Consider the following 20,535-nt stretch of genomic DNA (forward strand, 5'->3'; position numbering starts at 1 on the left):
TTTTATCACAGTATTTCATTGTGAAATTTTGATACAATATCCAAGATTTACTATATCAGTTGGACTTATGTGTGTATCTCCAAAGATTTGGAAGTTGAAGAACTTCCACTTAATTGATATTTTGTCCTAATGATGATAATAATTATGGTAATGGTGCTTAAGGCCAATTTACTTGGGGATAGTTCACTGGCGCCAGTAACTAGTGGCAAGTAAACTTTCCAGGATAGTAAGCGTTTGCACGATAACACTTTGCCTTTGCACGGGGATAGTTTGCTGATGGTAGTAAAGTATCCCCTGTAAACCAGCCTTTAGATACAGTAGTGTGAGTTACATTAAAAGTTTTCTCTCCCTCAGATGTGAGCGTTGGCATCAGCAGTATGAATACAAACCTTCCCTGCCTATTTCAGGGATGTCATAACCACTTTTAAATACTTTTATTGGTAAGTGTTTTTGTGGCTGGTGTCTGTTGTATTGAAGATATTTCCCATTAATTCTGTTTAGGATTTACAGTTTTGAGCCTAGTCAGTTTACATGTCTTATACTTGTTTCCTTGAACCCTGATATTGATTTTGTGTATTCATCTTTTTGGATTAAACTTTAGTTCCTTTAGTATTCTAATAATGTATAAACTGAATGCAGTATTTGGTCTTAGACGTACGATGTGAAGTACAGTTTCGCACGTGTACGTCTAATGCATTACTATACTAATTTTCATTTACCAAAAAAAGGAGACAGTTCAGTATGCAAATCATGCATTAGACATACCTTATGTTAACTATTATTCGTGTAGTAAGTCCCAGTCTTTTGCATTGCTCGTTACCTTTTACTTTTTCGTCTGCTTCAGGTTTCTTCAAACAAGATCAAGAAATAAGTATACATTGCTGTAATCAGTTTCATCGAAAGGGAATTGTCGGAGTCTCAAGGTGTATTACAAGGACTTGTCAAGTATTATTTTGCAAGGAACCCAATCACATTATTCAAGTGTGATGATGACTGTATTGAACGAGCTCTATGCTTACCTGGCCCCAAAAGGACCTTAACTTTAGTCGGCTCTTGTCCACTCCTAGACCTTCGTCGTGAAACATCATGTGTTTGATAAAAATTGAGCGTTTTGTGAATGATTAGCAGTCAACACAACATTAAAGTAACAAATAGAGATGGAAAATGTAGAAAAAATGTCAGGGCGCCCTCTAAACAGCTTGTATGAAGCAGAGAGTATACACCTCGGGTCAGCCACCAGCCAGTTGGTTTTTGGACTTTAACCCACCATGGAGTGAGTCTCCGCTATAAAGAGCGTAATGGTTTCTTTGTAGTGTCGGAACAAATGACAAATTTCAAAATAATTTGTATTTTTCCTTACTATACAAACCTGGTTTGTATATGTAATATGATAGGCCAAAGAAGTAAGGTTATCCATCTTAGAGTAAGCAAGACCTACTTTTTGTGTATCATTTTCAGTGCTGTTCCTCAGCACTTGTTTCAACGGTTTTCACAGATGATGGCAACAGACAGAACAGTTAGTGTTATAAGATTTTTAATTATCTAAATTTAAGTGGAAGTTACAAGGTTAGTAACTATGTCCTACATATTTTAGGGCCACAAATTAGAAAGCACACCAGCTTATATTTCATCATAGTTGAAGTTGTTGATGGAAAATGGCTAGATCTAATTCTGCTCTCTGGCTTTGCCATATTGAAACCTTCCAGTCGTAGCCTGAAATCGAGGAGTCGTTATATGTGCATTAATGTATGAAAACTTGTAGCCTTTTGGTTTAATAGTTTTGAACCCCTGCAAAGATGAACTGCTTCTCCTGCATTTGGAACCGCGTCGTCTCTGTCCACTGTTACCTCTGTCAGTGTCACTTCTGTTTTAGTTTAAGTTTAAATCTGTCTGACTTAATCCACAGTACGTGTTCGTCTCCTCATGACTTAATCCACAGTACGTGTTCGTCTCCTCATGACTTAATCCACAGTACGTGTTCGTCTCCTCATGACTTAATCCACAGTACGTGTTCGTCTCCTCAGCCGCATTGGTGATGAACTTTCACCCTGTTGTTACTCTTCATTATTATTACTAGCCAAGCTGCAACCCTAGTTGAAAAGGCAACACAAGCCCAAAAAATGCAACAGTAGAAAAAGTTGAAAGGAGAAAAATAAATATCAAGATGAATAACAATGTTAAACATAAAAGTAAATTATCAACTATAAAATGAAACTGATTTGAACTAGGTCAATAGAAAAGCATTTTGTGCCTAGTTTTAACTTCTGAAGAAGATCCACTGATTCAACTATTTGATGAGGAAGATCATGCTACAATTAATCATTGCTTGACTGAAACTCATGGTATACTTTGTAGTATTGAGACTCATGAAAAGAAAAAGTAAGACTCACAAATGTGACTGCCTTTAGGTTTTATTTGAAGCTAAAATTGTAAAAGATGAAGCTAAAAATGTAGAGAAAGTGTAGGGTATAAAGGATGAACAAAAACTGGATTAGCTGCAAGTTTTCAATGTCTTGGACAAGCAGATACTTTTACTACAGAAATGCATCTTTACGTCCTGAACTAATTAAAAGTCTTTGACTTTAAGCAAGAGAAAAGCCATCCCTTCTGGAGCAAGGCTGGGGCATATGGGAACTAAATGTCAAAATCTAGAATCCACACCAAGACTGTCAAAAAGACCATACATATATTCAGTTCTAAAGGTACGGAGAATAATGAAAAATTCTTAAGGTGAGTAGGGTGTAAAACTGTTCAATTTAAAGCAATGCAGTACTGTAGTATCCTGGATTATGATTTATATAAGAAATAACAGAAATTCCCTCTATACATTCCACAAGTCCTCAAGTAAGAATATGCACTCCTATTTAAAGGTTTTTGATACAATGTCCAGTTGAAATTTGTCTTTGGAGCATTTTGGTTTTCTCATAATAATAAGGATCATAGTACATACTGTATCGTGTAGTGTGAATTACAATAAAGATCTCCCTTTTTTCCAGGCATGAGTATTTGTCAACCAATTGTGGACAGTTCTGCATTTTCCAGGGATATATATTTGAAGAACCACTTTTGGATTCTTTAATTTGTGAGTATTTTGTAGTTGGTATTTTTTGTAATAGAAATATTTGTTACTCATCTTGGCTACTTTGATATCAGACTTACTTTAAGGGATATTTGTTCATACACATAATACAAACCTTCAACCATTGGTAAGACTGTGACTTCAACGAAGGTAGAACAGCCGTTCAAACTTTTAACAAGGAATTAGTAGTAGCTAGTGGGTAGGCCCCTCCCACCTGCTGTGTAGCATAACCTTCAGTTGGACTTTGACTGTCGGAGAGTACAGACATACTTCTCATCGGGCTCCTCTGGCTGTTTTAATCTTTTGTTTTTTTTTAATCAATTTTATTAAGTGGAATTGTAGACCAAATCCATAGAGTGCCTATCTAACTAAGGCAAGTGACTCCCCAAAAGAGATTAGTTCACCAAACATTTAACTGGGCTCCGCAAGGTACTAGAAGAGTTTCAGACCCAGGTCTACATGGCTGAGAACTATGAAGCGTGAAGTGGGAGATGATGAGTTGAGAAGTACTGAGACGACTGGCGAAATCTAGCCGAGACCCTTTGTGTCAATAGGCATAGGAGGAGATGGTGATAATGATAGTATTGTAGACAGTTATGTTTGAGTTGTGTTAATGGAAAAAAGTCTAAGTTATGCAGTGGGAAAGAGTGTGGTACCAGGAACCTTCTTTCAAGAGGCTCCCATAGCGGAAAGAAACATTTTTCACACAACTCTCATTTGAACCGAGCATCGGTTACCTCCCTGTCACTTCTCTGGTGGAGACTATCCAGTATCTCCTCCGAGCGAAAGGCTTTTCGCGAGGCAATGTACAGATGTCTCGATATCTGTGAAGATCCTCTGCATCTTTCTACCAAGAAAAAATCTTCAGACCAGCATATCCGGCGTCATTTGAAGAACCAGAACGAATTTTACAAGCACGCGCTTACAAAATCAGGGTGATTGATCTGACACTGGCCTTCAGAACAAACCTGTCACCATTGCAAGTCTTGAAGGCTTGATTCTGGAAGCACCAGCCAACCCTTACCACTCACTACCTTTGTGATTATACCCATAAGTCCCAGGATACTTTTACCCTTAGGCTCCTGGTAGTTTTTCAGCAGGTTGATTAGCAAACCTACCTGTGTCACCGGACAAGAAGCATCTCCTCCAAGATAGCAGTTATGACGTAAGTCCAGGAAGAGATGTAAGAATGTCAGTCATTTTTCCACTTTTGTTTTCCTTCTCTTAGGGTGCAGCGGCCGTGCTTATATTTACTGGATTGGACATTTGATGCCGGTAAGCATCCCAACCAATGAACTTTTCTGTACATTTTAAGTATATAGCTTTTCTGTATATTTCAAGTATAGAACTATATCTCCTGTCCTCCTTTCAAAGATGATGATGACTGGAGATGTATACGAACCCATTGCTTTTAATGACCATACATTTCAAACTTTTATTATAGATATAGGTTCTTCCATGACCGTCTGGCAAGATTTGGTGGAAACCTACGACATCGTTTTCCCAGCTTTCGAATTTGGCAGGAGTCATTACTTCCGCTCCTTTTGTATGTCAAAGTCTTTTGCCGTTCCGGTATTTAAACCAGCTAGTGTTGTTGTTGGACATTCTTCCCTCCTAAGGATAAGTCTCCTATTAAAGGATGAGGTTTTGTATTTGTGTAGGAGCTATTTACCAAACCAGAGTCCTTAAGTTACACATCATGCCTCAACTGTCCTACAAGTTTAAAGGTTTAAAGGCCACTCATGAATGGCAGAGGCAAGGGACAGTCACATTGTCCTATCAAGCAGGACTAGGCCCTAGAGACTGACCATATATACATATGATCAGCGCCCAACCCCCCTCTCCATCCAAGTTAGGATCAAGGAGGGCCAGGCAATGGCTGCTGATGACTCAGCAAGTAGACCTATAGGCTCCCCCAAACACTCCAACTTTAGCTTACAATGATAGTGAGGTTACAGCGACCAAAGAAACTAACGAGTTTGAGTGGGACTTGAGCCCCAGTCTGGCGATCGCCAGTCAGGGACGTTACCACATTGGCCACCACAACCCTAGGTTTAGGCTCGAAGTGGCTTCTCAGTGGACTGTCCATTGGGGACCAGTTTACTTATCGGTCTTTTTCTTCTTTTTCTTAAAGCTTGTCCCTATTTGGGGTCGTTGTAATGTTCTTCAACACATTCTTCCATTTGCTTCGGTCCAGTGCATCTTCCTCGCTCAATCACAGCTCCCTCATATCTCACTTCACACAGTTAATCCATCGCAATTTTGGTCCATGTATCCCTTTCCTACCTGGTACAGTAGTCCCATATCCATCATCTTCCCTATTGGACTGCCTTCCTCTTATTTCTTTATATGTCCATACCATCTCGGTCTACTTTCCCTCACCTTGGTTGAAGCTGGTGCTATTTTGAGAGTGCTTCTATGTTCGTTCTTAACTCTATCCTTTCTAGCAAGTCCACATTGCTACCTCAACTTCATCATCTCAGTTACATCAATCTTGTTCTCATCTCTCCTTCTAGTTGTCCATGTTTTGGACAAGTACAGCATTGCAGGTCTCACAGCCTGGCGCTGGATCTTGCTCTTTAGTTTTATTGACATCTTTTGAGCAAACAGAACCCTGCTGTATTTCCTAGTTACTTATCAGTGACCTTGTAGTAATGACCACCACCTTGAGTTCAGCTTCACTACTCCCATTTAAGGACTTAGGTTTGTATAGTTAAGAAAAATACAAATTGCTAGAAATTGTTTTGATATTCTGATCATTGCAGTAAATACTTAAATGTAAAATACTTTTGACATAAAGAACAAATAGTTTTTAATGTGTCATACATTGAATTTTCTCATTTAGGGTACTGCCATTCAAAAGCAAGTATTGTTTCTTTCCATATTCATTTAACTTCCTTTTTTTCAGATTTCTTCATTCCGTATCAAGATCAACATGAATTCAGCAGAATTGGAAAACTTGTTCCTCATCATGACAGTTCTGCGAAATTTACAGTTTCTTGTTCGTGAGGTAGCTCCCTCCGAAACAAGGCCTGGCTTTAGTCCACCTTCTCTTAGAATCATCTGGATATATCATGTGGTCTTTGAAAGCTTTGTTCGAGCTAGATATCTCGGGAAGTCCTCTGTTACGCATTTGAAATTGAATCAAGCAACAAATAGAGATTGATAAGATTGACCACGTTGATCAGCAGAGATACGAAAATGTCTTTAGAATTGTGGTTGATGAGATAAAAAGAATGAAGTTGCTCTGATCATCGTTAGAAAGCCTTCCATTTATGCACTGTTATCAATGCTGCTCTCAAGCACTTCTTCCAAGTTATCATGGATGATTACAAAGAGCTCTGAACATGTATTACCATCAAATTTCTTTGAAAATAATTCCTGAAATTTATGATTGGAGCTTTAGTCATATCTAGCAACTACTGTATTACTTTAACAATTTATTTCTAATGACTTATTTAGAAGATATTTTTCAAGTCTCTTTATTGAAGGAAGGAAAATTGTCTCCTTAATGATTTGCATCAACAAGGAACAAACACATGGTTGTATGTGGAATGACTGGCTGCCATCTATAATGAAGTTTGTTCAGTCTTCCAAATTAGTTGGACCTCCGAAACTGTAACCATGAAAGAACACCTCTCAAGACATTTAATCAGTGATGGCGAATTTAGTGACTAAATTTTGTTCCTCGACTTTATCAAGTTGAAGTCTTTCAGTTGTAACCTAGAAAGTTTGGAAGAGTTTTTATTATTATTACCATTACTGTTACTAGCTAAGCTACAACCCTAGTTGGAAAAGCAGAATGCTATAAGCACCAGGGCTCCAACAGGGATAAATAGCCCAGAGAGGAAAGGAAATAAGGAAATAATTAAATTACAAGAAATGTAATGAACTATCCAAATAACAGTCTGTCTTTTAAGAATAGATCTCTCATACATAAACTATAAAAAGAGATTTACGTCAGTCTGTTCAACATAGCATTCGATGCAATTTTGAACTTATGAAGCTCCACCGATTGAACTACCTAATTAGAAAGATCATTCCACATCTTGGTCACACGAGGAATAAAACTTCTACACAGTATTAAGCCTTATGATGGAGAAGGCCTGACTATTAGAATTAACTGCATGTCTAGTATTATGAACTAGATGGTAAAGGATGTTCAGAATTATGAAAAACCTTATGCAACATGCATAACGAACTAACTGAACAACAGTGCCAGAGAGTCCTATCTAGATCAGGAATAAGAAATTTAATAGACCATAAGTTCCTGTCCAACAAATTAAGATGAGATTCAGCAGTTGAAGACCAGACAGGAGAATAATACTCAAAACAAGGCAGAATGAAAGAATAAAAACACTTCTTCAGAATAGATTGATCACCAAAACTCTTAAAGGACTTTCTCATCAAGTAAATTTTTTATGCAACTGAAGAAGGTACAGACCTAATGTGTTTCTCAAAAGAAAATTTGATATCAAGAATCACACCTAAAATTTTAAAAGAACCATACAGAGTTAAAGAAACATTGTCAATGCTGAGATCCAGATGTTGAAGAGCCACTGTTCTCTACCTACTTACAATCATACTTTGAGTTTTGTTATGGTTCAATTTCATCTGACCTACCATATTGTGTATATTTCTGTTAAAGTTTTAAGAAGAGCAAACAAGACAAGTATGATGAATGTGTATGCAGAAACAAAATCGGAGGCTAGGAAAACAAAGTCTGCAAGTTTAAATGACACTTCAAGATCTGCCAAAGCATTCCATGTAGACGTGACGCCAGAGACATGGGAAGCAATACAATTTATTAAACGACGGACTTACTAAGGTGAGCGTTGTAAACTACAATTTGATTTCCTATACAGGATTCTTCAATTCCTTAATGTTAATTTTTCCAAAATTGTTATTAATATATTTCAGTTCCTGATGAAATAAACTTTAAGATCAATTTGTTCTTGCGTGAAATACAAACCCTCTTTCTTTAGCATAACATACCTTATTAAGGAGAGCTGCAATGGTAATTGTAGTTTTGAAGCAAGAGAGCTCTTGTTTGTATACCGGGGAGTTGGGGTATCCACCAGTCTTCAGAACGAAGGCTCCTCATTATTCTTCCAGCTGTAGTTTGATATGAATATGTTTACTACTCTTTTTACCTTCTACCTCGATTGTATTCAAACATAATACATGCTTATGTCATGCGTTATTTCTTTGTTCCTCCAAGATTGTGTCTATTGTAGGCTCTAGAGCATTTAAATATGTAGCCCTGACACTATACAATAACCTCCCACTAGACATCCTGAAAAATTAGAAATATTAAGGCTTTCAAGATGAAACTGAAGACTTTCATGTTCTATGAGTGCTTTGATAGTGTCGATTTGACAATAAACAAGCAATATGCGGTGTGGAATGTCGAAAGCTTTCAAACAACTATGATAAAATGACTGTGGAGGTCCTGTAGAGAGTAGGGTTCCCCTGCTGTATAGGGCCAGAAAAGCAGCCCTTAAAGTAAAAGTAAAGTAAGTAATGAACGAATAATGTTTGAGGCTCAGTTTTTGTAATACCACTGTAGTGCAATGGTGAAAGTTAAATCAATGTTTGAGGTTTTAGTTTTCAATATTAAACTTAGCCGGTGATTATATAAGCTGCAGCTCTGCTGCCCGACAGAAAAACTCTACGCTCAAAATCCGCCAGCGATCGCTATGCAGGTAGGGGGTGTACTTCAACAGCGCCATCTGTCGTGCAGGTACTCAGTACTCAATGTAAACACAGAACTCAATTTTCTATCTGTCGTGCCACCGGCAAGACCTACTAAATTCGCTGTTGCTTACTGGATTGGTTTTCACATATTTTGGTGAAGTACACATTTCTAGTTTTGAGCTTTCGCTTTGCAGACGTTATCTTCAATACATCCTTGCATTCTTTTGTTGATATCGGATTATTTGTTGACGACTTGGATAGTTTTTTTGAATTCCCCTTTGACTAATTCAAAATGGCTGACCCTTCTCAAGTCCCTAAATTCAGAAAGTGTAATGCTAGGGACTGTTCAAGGCGTCTTCCGAAGGCCTCTATCGATCCTCACACCGTTTGTTCCAATTGTCGGGATAAAACCTGTCAATTGGAAGATCGATGTGAGGAATGCGTTGGGCTTTCGGAATTCGATTTTCTCGAATTCCAGAAATATACACGTAGGCTAGAGAGAGATAGAGTCAGGAGAAGTTCATCTCGCTCCGTTGAATTTTCCTCTCCTCATGCCCCACAACCTATTCCTTCCCCTGTAGTGGTTGCTCCTGATCCCCCTTCTAGCACTCAACAACCTTCGATGGCAGATATGATGCGTGCCATTCAGGCTCTGGGTGAGAGAGTCGAGTCCTTGGCTAGTGACCGTAACCAGCTCATGGCAGACGTCAAGGAGCTGAAGTGCAAGAGTGCAGTGGGTAGTGATAAAGTGAGTGGTAGTGTTGTGGATAGTGTTGCGCTTGAGGGTTCGTCTGTTCGTGCCTGTCGTCCTCCCAGTCCGGGACCTCTTGCAAGCTCCCAAGCCCAGGGGAGAAGCAATGTCGTACGACCAAAGGGTTCGAGAGGCTTTAATCAGCGAACAGACGTTCCCTCCGTGGTTTCGGGCGTATCTACCCAAGATCGCCCCACCCACACGAAGACGAGAGAGCCCATTTATTCCTCGTCTGCGGAAGAGGTTTCTCATATGAAACCATGGACCAAGGTCTCGCGGCCTCTTAAGCGCAAGTCGGTCCCTTCCGCGCAAGTCCAACGGCCCAGTTGTAGCCACTGGGTCAGTTCGGACTCGCTGCAGTCTTCCGACGACTGCTCACCTCCTAAGAGAGGCAAAGCGGTACCGCATCAGGCAGTAACACCGTCTGTTGCCGCACCTGCTCCTGTAGACCCTAAGTGGTCTTTGCTGCAGACCATGCAGTCACAGTTAACGTCATTGATGCAGGACTTTCGTGCGGAGAAGGTTGACGCTGCACCAACCTCTAGCCTACAACCAACCACGGTTGTGCGTCCGGTGGACGCTGAGGCTACCTTCTCCCGCACTCCAGCTGTGAGAGTCCCGCCACCCATGCGTTCCAGTGTACCCTGCCAGCCGCATGTTGACGTTCAGCGACGCACGGAACCTTCCGTTGACGTTCGCGAGGTACAACAACAACCTAAGTTGTTTTGTTTTGACGCGGTGCGTCAACCTCCGCAACCCAGTGTGGTTACCACTACTCACCCACAGCAGACTAGACAGTCTGGAGTAGACGCTATACGTCCCCGCGCTGCTATGGTTGTTGCCAGTTCACAGACTGGGCAACAGTTCCATGACGTTGCGTCCGGTTCAGTCACGCGTGCACCCGTGCTGCCGGACTCAGCTGACCAGCCGATTCCTACTCCTTTTCCGCTTCCTCCTCAGTTTTCAGATGATGGACTCTCTGATGATGACGACGCTGCACACATTGACGACCCGCATACGGACATCGACGAACCCAAGACCACGCAACCCTCCTTGGACTTTAGAAAAGTTCTCGCCCGCTCGTCCAAGAGAGCTTTACGAGTTTTAGGAGATTGGATGCAGTCCAAAAAGAACCTTGGGAAGACAGCATTTACGTTTCCCCCTGCGAGACTCTCTTCCAGATCGAGCGTCTGGTATGCCACGGGAGAAGTTCTCGGCTTGGGAGTTCCTGCCTCTGCCCAGGGCGACTTCTCAAGTCTAGTAGACTCTCCCCGCAGGCTAGCCATGAGACGCTCTAAGATTTGTTGGTCTCCTTCAGACTTAGACCATCTGTTGAAAGGAGTGTTTAGAGCCTTCGAGGTCTTTAACTTTTTGGACTGGTGTCTGGGAGCTTTGAGCAGGAAGATCTCCCCTTCTGACAAGGAAGCTTCCTTGCTCATTATGTCCTGCATGGACAAGGCCATACGTGACGGATCCAGTGAGCTTGCGGCTTCGTTCGTATCCGGGGTCCTCAAGAAACGGGAAAACCTTTGCTCTTTCCTGTCAGCTGGAGTAACACCGTGTCAGAGATCGGAACTTCTGTTTGCTCCTCTCTCAAAGTGCCTTTTCCCAGAGGACTTGATAAAGGAGATTGCTGCCTCCTTGATTCAGAAAGACACCCATGACCTGGTTGCGTCCTCTGCCCGCAAAGCCACCCCTTTGCCTACCTTGTCTAGACCCAGGATGGACACTCCAGCGTCCAGATTCATTCCGCCTTTTCGTGGCAGAGCCTCCAGCAGAGGAGGTGCTCGTGCCGAAGGGAGACGTGGGAAGAAGAAAGGTACCAAGTCCTTTAAAGGCAGAGTCTGACTGCCACCTTCTTCAGACAGCAGTGGGAGCCAGACTCAAGAACTTCTGGCAGACCTGGGAGAAAAAGGGCGCAGATGCACAATCTGTGAAGTTGCTCAGAGAAGGGTACAAGATCCCGTTTGTACGCAAACCCCCTCTAGCAACATCTCCCATCGATCTATCTCCCAGGTACAGAGAGGAAGACAAGAGACTAGCTTTGAAGCAGGAGGTGTCTCTCTTACTAGAAAAGGGAGCGGTAGTCAAAGTCCGGGACCATCAATCCCCGGGCTTCTACAACCGTCTCTTCTTAGTGGTAAAGAAGACAGGAGGGTGGAGGCCGGTGCTAGACGTCAGTGCGCTGAATGTCTTTGTCACAAAGCAGACGTTCGCCATGGAGACCACAAAGTCCGTTCTAGCAGCGGTCAGGAAGGAAGACTGGATGGTCTCTTTAGACCTAAGGGACGCTTACTTTCACGTCCCCATCCACCCAGAATCCCAACCTTTGCTGAGATTCGTTTACGAAAAGGTTGTCTACCAATTTCAAGCCCTGTGCTTTGGCCTAAGCACAGCTCCTCTTGTATTTACGAGGCTGATGAGGAATATTGCCAAATTCCTGCATTTAGCGGATATCAGAGCCTCCCTCTATTTGGACGACTGGCTTCTAAGAGCTTCTTCCAGTCGTCGCTGTCTGGAGAATCTAAAGTGGACTCTAGATCTGACCAAGGAATTGGGTCTCCTGGTCAATATGGAAAAGTCCCAACTGGTCCCATCCCAAACAATAGTGTACTTAGGGATGGAGATTCACAGTCAAGCTTTTCGGGCTTTTCCGTCGGCCCCCAGAACAAGTCAAGCCCAAGGATGCATCCAGAACATGCTAAAGAAGGAACGATGTTCAGTCAGACAGTGGATGAGTCTGATAGGGACGCTTTCATCCCTGGAACAGTTCATTTCGTTAGGGAGACTACACCTCCGTCCCCTTCAATTTCACCTAGCTGTTTACTGGGAAAAGGACAAGACGCTAGAAGCGGTCTCGATCCCCATTTCCGAGAAGATGAAGTCATCACTGACTTGGTGGAAGGACAACATCAACCTCAGAGAGGTCTGCCCCTGGCTGTTCAGACCCCCAACCACGTTCTCTTCTCGGACGCATCGGACACGGGCTGGGGTGCGACATTAGACGGTCGGGAATGCTCGGGAACTTGGAACTCGAATCAAAGAACGTTACATATCAACTGCAAGGAGCTACTGGCAGTTCATCTGGCCTTGAAAAGCTTCAAGTCCCTCCTTCAAGGCAAGGTGGTGGAGGTGAACTCAGACAACACCACGGCCTTGGCGTACATCTCCAAGCAAGGAGGGACCCATTCTATGACGTTGTACGAGATCGCAAGGGACCTCCTCACCTGGTCAAGAGATCTAAACCTTTCTCTAGTAACGAGGTTCATTCAAGGCAACATGAATGTCATGGCGGATTGCCTCAGTCGGAAGGGTCAAATCATTCCAACAGAATGGACCCTACACAAGGATGTGTGCAAGAGACTATGGGCCACATGGGGCCAACCTACCATAGATCTCTTTGCAACCTCGATGACCAAGAGGCTCCCAATATATTGCTCACCAATCCCGGACCCAGCAGCAGTTCATATAGATGCCTTTCTACTGGATTGGTCCCATCTAGACCTTTATGCATTCCCCCCGTTCAAGATTGTCAACAAGGTACTGCAGAAGTTCGCCTCTCACGAAGGGACAAGGTTGACGTTAGTTGCTCCCCTCTGGCCCGCGAGAGAATGGTTCACCGAGGTACTTCAATGGCTGGTGGACGTTCCCAGAACTCTTCCTCTAAGAGTGGACCTTCTACGTCAGCCACACGTAAAGAAGGTACACCCAGGCCTCCACGCTCTTTGTCTGACTGCCTTCAGACTATCGAAAGACTCACTAGAGCTAGAGGCTTTTCGAAGGAGGCAGCCAGGGCGATTGCTAGAGCAAGGAGGACATCCACTCTTAGAGTCTACCAGTCGAAGTGGGAAGTCTTCCGAAACTGGTGCAAGTCGGTATCAGTATCCTCGACCAGTACCTCTGTAACCCAAATAGCTGACTTCCTATTATACCTGAGGAAGGAAAGATCTCTTTCAGCTCCCACTATCAAAGGTTACAGAAGCATGTTGGCAGCAGTCTTCCGTCACAGAGGCTTAGATCTTTCTAACAACAAAGATCTACAGGACCTCCTTAAGTCTTTTGAGACCTCGAAGGAGCGTCGTTTGGCTACACCGGGTTGGAATTTAGACGTGGTACTAAGATTCCTTATGTCAGAAAGGTTCGAGCCACTACAATCAGCCTCCTTTAAAGATCTCACTTTAAAGACTTTTCCTCGTTTGCTTAGCAACAGCTAAAAGAGTCAGTGAGATTCACGCCTTCAGCAGGAACATCGGATTTTCATCTGAAACGGCTACATGTTCTTTACAGCTTGGTTTTCTAGCCAAAAACGAGCTACCTTCTCGTCCTTGGCCGAAATCGTTCGATATTCCAAGCCTTTCAAATTTGGTTGGAAATGAACTAGAAAGAGTCTTATGCCCTGTTAGAGCTCTTAAGTTCTATTTAAGACGAACTAAACCTTTACGAGGACAGTCAGAAGCTTTATGGTGTTCTATTAAGAAACCTTCTTTGCCTATGTCAAAGAATGCAGTTTCCTATTATATCAGACTGTTGATACGAGAAGCTCATTCCCATCTGAATGAGGAAGACCATGCTTTGCTGAAGGTAAGGACACATGAAGTTAGAGCTGTCGCAACTTCAGTGGCCTTTAAACAAAATAGATCTCTGCAGAGTATAATGGACGCAACCTATTGGAGAAGCAAGTCAGTGTTCGCGTCTTTTTATCTTAAAGATGTCCAGTCTCTTTACGAGAACTGCTACACCCTGGGACCATTCGTAGCAGCGAGTGCAGTAGTGGGTGAGGGCTCAACCACTACATTCCCCTAATTCCATAACCTTTTTTAATCTTTCTCTTGAAATGTTTTTTATTGTTGTTTTTGGGTTGTCCGGAAGGCTAAGAAGCCTTTCGCATCCTGGTTGATTTGGCGGGTGGTCAAATTCTTTTCTTGAGAAGTGCCTAGATTAGAGGTTTTGATGAGGTCCTGTAGTATGGGTTGCAACCCTTGATACTTCAGCTCCTAGGAGTCGCTCAGCATCCTAAGAGGATCGCGAGGCTCAGTAAGGAAGACGTACTTAAAAAAGGCAGAGTAATTGTTCAAGTCGACTTCCTTACCAGGTACTTATTTATTTTATGTTTGTTATTTTGAATAACTGCTAAAATGAAATACAAAATCCTTAGCTCATAATAATGTAAACAATTAATGCTGGTCTCTACCCACCCCCCTGGGTGTGAATCAGCTTATATAATCACCGGCTAAGTTTAATATTGAAAAATGTTATTTTTATAATAAAATAAATTTTTGAATATACTTACCCAGTGATTATATATTAAAGGACCCTCCCTTCCTCCCCAATAGAGACCCAGTGGACCGAGGAGAAAATTGAGTTCTGTGTTTACATTGAGTACTGAGTACCTGCACGACAGATGGCGCTGTTGAAGTACACCCCCTACCTGCATAGCGATCGCTGGCGGATTTTGAGCTTAGAGTTTTTCTGTCGGGCAGCAGAGCTGCAGCTTATATAATCACCGGGTAAGTATATTCAAAAATTTATTTTATTATAAAAATAACATTTTTCATATTGTTTATATCCATCTATTGTTCTTATCTTTGCCCTTTCTTAGGAGTGTAATTTCATCGAAGCTGGAACTCTGTTGTCAAGATTCATAACGAGGTGTCGGTAGTTACTGGCAAGTGGCAACCCTCCAACACACTTGAGAGTTTACTTTGTTCTGGATTTTAATGATCTAATGTTTGAAGAGTTTGGAATCTAGTATAGTTTCATAAAGTCGAGTGTTCGTTGTTTTAATTGAAGGATTCTTGTTCCTGGTTTATTTTCCTTATGGTTTCATAGTTTCACCCTTCGTTTGATTTCTATTTCCGTGTATTTTGGCTTTGCGCTTATGTTACTTTTCTAATTTCTTTTGTTGCTTTTATTTTTCTTTTGTTTTCTTTTTCTTTTGTTACTTTTATTTTTCTTTTTCATAAGATATAGTATTACAATTATGTTACTTTGTTTTCTGTTCCGTTGGATATTTGCAGTATATGTGAATGGTTGGATTTAGTTATTCTTAGTAGCATTTATTCCAAAGAAAAGAATCTTGGAATGTTTAAATGGAGAATGAATGGAAGTTTGTCTGAGACATTAGATTGTTTTTGGGAAGAAACGAGGGAGATTTTATTTTTTATCCAGATAATTTGGATTTGGAAAATCTCGGCCTAAGAAATTTTTATCCACATATTTTGGAAAATCTCGGGCCTAAGATATTTATTGGTAAATAGTTATACTAAACCACCAAGTTAACTAAAACGTAAATAAGTATTGTGTTACAAGTGTACATCAGAAATTATGAAAATTATCTGAACTTTTATGATGAAACTGCTCCACTGTACAATATATTTTTACGAGCATTTATATTAATTTATATAAGGTTTTATTATTTAATATGAAATATTTATAACCGTTTTACTTGCTATGAATATTTTGTTAAATGTTTTAATGCAAATATTTTTAATACCAAAACTGTTTTGTTTCGTTTCAGATAATATCATCTTGTGTGGAATCAAATGCTGTAAAATCTCCCTCAAATACAGACCAGCGCTCAAGTCTTCAGCGTCCTTTTAACTCAACCAGGGGAACCTCCATGCTGGACCATAGCATTTATGCAGTTCAAGAGTCTTCATTGGATTGAATACGAAAATCCTCTCTAATTCTAGCGTCATTAGTTTTGATGTTAAGCTTTCAGTATGAAATTTGAGCATATCTGTTTGTCTGTGTGTATGTATGATGGACATTAGACTAGATACATCATTCATATACATGTCACTAGTTCCTTAATTAGAAATGAGTCGTCTTCAGCTTCGAAGTTTGACACATTTTGTATTATAGTATGGTCGTTCTCTTCACTTTTATATGATAGGATTAGGTCTCTTAAGAGTTCCCTTGCTTAAGGGTACACTCAGGCACACTATTCTATCTGTTTCCATATTTCCTTTCCTCATTTGGGTACTTTGTATAAGGGCGTATAGGATCCTGCTTTTTCAACTAGGGTTGCAGCTTAGCTAGTAATAATAACAGAGATTTTCATTTCATATTAGTTGAAGAAGGGGCTTCATTTTCAGCTAGATTGATTTTAAGTGAAAGTGGGAACATAGACGTGGTTCAGAATTGGTAACATTTTTGTTAGCTAAAGATTTTAAAGAATATTTAACTTTGTGAATGAAGGTGCTTTTCCAGCTAGGGTTGTAGCTTAGCTAGTAATGATGATAATGATAGTAATAATAATGCAAAGGAAAGACCGAGTACTTGCTTGAGGTACGATCATTTAAATACCTGAGTGCTTGGATGATAGAAATGCTATTGAAGATTTTAATATATGATGTAATCAAAACCATGTAATTTTTAATTAATTTTATTACAGAAAGTCCTCAACTTACAAACTTAATAGGTTCAAAGATGATATTTTCAAGTCAAATTGTTTGTAAGTTAAATTTTATTCAATTTTGTCTTAGGGTAGGATTCACCTAATTCACATGACTATGATTTTCAGCTGCAAAAGTAAACAAATAGTCCATTAAAGGCTGCTCATGAATGGCAGAGGCAAGGGACAATGACATTGCCTTATCGAGTAGGACAATGCCCTAGAGACTGACCATATATACATATGATCAGTGCCCAAGCCCCCTCTCCACCCAAGCTAGGACCAAGAAGGGCCAGGCAATGGCTGCTGATGACTCACCAGCAGATAGACCTATAGGCTCCCTCAAACTCCCCATCCTTAGCTCACAAGAATGGTTGCAGCGACCAAAGGAACTAACGAGTTTGAGCGGGCCTCGAACCCCAGCCTGGCGTTAACCAGTCAGGGACGTTACCTCATCAGCCACTACAATATTATACTATATTGTTTTATTACAATATTTCATTATGAGTTTTGATACAATATCTGATATTTATATCAGTTGCATTTGCATTTATATCTCCGAATGTTTGTAAGTTGAGGACGTTCTGCTATTGGCTGAATTGCCTGAAATAATTTGAGTCGTTAAGGCTTTGTAAACAACCAAGTGTCAGGAAGTGTTTAAACTCATTATGGATCATTATGAATCTATTGTTGAAATAAGGGTTTTACTTAAATTCAAGTTTCGGTAAATCTTTATCATTACTTTAGAGAGAATTCTTTTTTGTCTAGAGTTGATTGTCTTGTCTGAATCAACTGATGTAAACTTTAATTTGTAGTTATCAAGGTAAATACCTTCCTGACACTTTGTGTTGTTGTTCTGTTTAATTTTTGCGTTAGTAAGGAGTTATATTAGTTTTTGAAAGTTTTTATAACTGGCAGATCACATTTTACTTATTGGAGAAGAGGTTTGTGTGAGTGAGTGCGAGTGTGTGCGTGTGAATGGGTAAATGATTTTACTTATTGGAGGAGAGGTTTGTGTGAGTGAGTGCGAGTGTGTACGTGTGAATGGGTAAATGATATCCTCTTGTATGAGGAGTAGATGCTGAATCAGGAAGAATAAGAAAAAGTGTATGGACAATTAGTTTGAGTATATGCATGTGTATATTTAAAGGTATAGAGTTAATTACCTCAACAAAACTACCTGAGAATCATATACTATTCATTCAAACGAGGAAAGGCTCAACTGTTTTGAAAAAAATGTTTATGACATAGTGCATGTAAGACACTTTTTTTGCTTGCTAGAACGAGGCACGGGGTTAACGAATATTGCCTTGATTTTATTCAGGGATGCTTGGATTAGTTCCCGTTTGGTTAACCAAATGAAAAGTGTTCTTGTTTGTATGTGAGTGTGTGTGTGTAATCTAGACCTCGACATCAACCGATAACTACTGTAGTTAAAGAACTCTCCTTTTCTGTAGAGAAACTCCAAATGGGGTCTGCCAGTTATAAACATCGTAGGGTTAATGTTAAGGTTTTATTGCAGCAGTGGTCAAATTGTATTTATTTTAGAAATCTAAATTGTATAAAATTTAGATATCTGTGTCGGTCATTATGAACTGCAGTGATTTTCTACACAGGAATCGGTGTCCTGTTAGTTTGCTACACATCAAAACAGAGTTTTCATCTCAAATTTAGGCAGGAGGACAGGTAGATTAATTACTTGTTAAGTAACTTAAATATAGGTTCAGTTACCTTATTTTTAGATTCTTCACAGAACAAAACTGTTTTTTAAAGTAAGAATTAATAATCTGTTCCTTTAAAGTAGAATTTATTATTCTGTAACTTTAAATTCAAATTTAATATATGGTTTTTTAAAGTAAAGTTTGAAACGCACATGCATATCTGTGCGTGGAAATAAACAATTGGCAGATTTTAATAGGTATTTAAAGGAATTTTGACGTAGGAGAAATCTATTTTTGGGTGAGATAGCCATGTCGTCCTGATGGAAGTTCCCTCCGGTTGCTTCCTACTGTATGATATTTCTGCGATTGATATTATAAGAGAATTACTGTCGGGTATCACAGGGTTCTAACCCCCGGAACGACTATCCGAAGATATCGTGTGTAAATTAGGGACGTATCGTAAGATAACCGATTGTACAGTATTTAGGTATCTCGTTTGAATTATATTCACTATAGTATGGCTTCATAGAGGTTATGTTGCCATATGAATGAATATCAGGTTTACTCAAGTCTAGGTTTGTCCTGAGTTAAAAACTATTTGATTTGTCCACTGCTGCAGTAATGTACATTTTTTATATTTATATATTGTACATCAAAACTTACTATGTACAGTAATTTGATCATTGTAAAAGAGAACTTATTTTTATATGTTTAGATTAATTTCTCTTGACATAAATCTGAACATCCTTTAGCTGCTTGATATTTGTAGCTATAGATAGGAATTGTCAGACTTTTATTAATGATTTAGCTTGAAAAAACTTATCTCGTTCATATAGAATATTGTAGATAAGTTGTTACGGAAATGAAAACTGTCGATGTTAGTTTTTCCTTTTGAAAGTTGTAGCATATCTAGATTATTTAGTAATGTTTCTAGGTTTCGTAGCATATCTAAATCATTCAGTAATGTTTCTAGGTTTTGTAGCATATCTAGATCATTAAGTAATGTTTCTAGATTTCATATCTGAACCATTTAATAGTTTTTCCCGGTTTCGTAGCTATTTGTAGATATAAATGAGAATCGTCAGTCTTGGGAGAACTCACCTCACCTGTATATAATATTACAGAAAGCTTCTTAGGGAAAAGAAAACTGTTAAAAGTTAGTTTTGCCTTTTTAAAGAACGAGTTAATGTTAGCGAAGTTGAACAGCCAGGTAGGAACAGAGTAAAATTAAAAGGAAAGAAAATTATGCAGTTTGTGGTTAAATTTTTGCTGCAGAAATAAATTAGTGTCAGATATAGTTGAATAACTTTTAAGAGTAGTAATATATGAACAGTTATTGTATACGCTATTTGATAGTACTGTACATGGAATATTATAGGTGTAGGAATTCATTAAGAATCTTACAACAAAATAGCTGTTGTGTGAGATGAGGTGAGACTGAGGGTGTAGATGAAGTACTAAGTATTTAGGCGTAGAATTCCTGCAATCTTCACTGTTTAGTTATTCTTACGATACTTTGGAAATATAAAACGAATTATTAGCATGACGTTATAGCAACTAAATTCTCAAGTTTAAAGAATTATGTCCTTTACTAATTAGTTTATGAAGTTACTAGGAAATATTCCTTTTATTGCTATTTGTATATTTTCTGATAGGATACTTAAAAACTTGCTAATTGTGGTCTAAGATTTATGTCTAAGGGAAATTATTATATCACTGATGTTATGTGAAATTGCTGTTGTATCCAATCTTAAGACAGAGTTCTCTTTCAGACGTAGTCGTAGTAAACTTGGAAATGTTAAAAAACAATAAAGGCAAGTGCCCGCACCCCTAGGGGCTGGCCTTGGAGGACTGATTGGTTGGCGCCAATGAGCAACCCCCTTCTGTCCCGTCGCCAGAGGCCTCTTGGGAGTCAGAAGCGATCTCGGGGGAACTCCCGCGACAAGTCTGG

General features: G+C 39.9%; 2 long non-coding RNA genes across 2 annotated transcripts in view; both read left to right on the plus strand.

Moving 5' to 3' along the window:
- The window catches only part of LOC137640500 (uncharacterized), a 46,351-nt gene extending 44,995 nt beyond the window's left edge, over positions 1-1,356 (plus strand). Inside the window, exons 6-7 of the long non-coding RNA XR_011044368.1 lie at positions 355-440; positions 845-1,356. This is a non-coding gene — a long non-coding RNA (uncharacterized lncRNA). The remainder of the gene's footprint in view (positions 1-354; positions 441-844) is intronic.
- A 1,607-nt stretch (positions 1,357-2,963) lies between these two features.
- LOC137641387 (uncharacterized) lies at positions 2,964-16,397 on the plus strand. The gene is made up of 3 exons (XR_011044508.1): positions 2,964-3,082; positions 5,988-7,907; positions 16,045-16,397. It is a non-coding gene; the product is annotated as an uncharacterized lncRNA (long non-coding RNA).
- Positions 16,398-20,535: the final 4,138 nt, after the last annotated feature.

This window comes from Palaemon carinicauda, chromosome 5 (genome assembly GCF_036898095.1).
Source record: "Palaemon carinicauda isolate YSFRI2023 chromosome 5, ASM3689809v2, whole genome shotgun sequence".
In the NCBI taxonomy this organism is placed as follows: Eukaryota; Metazoa; Arthropoda; class Malacostraca; order Decapoda; family Palaemonidae; genus Palaemon; species Palaemon carinicauda.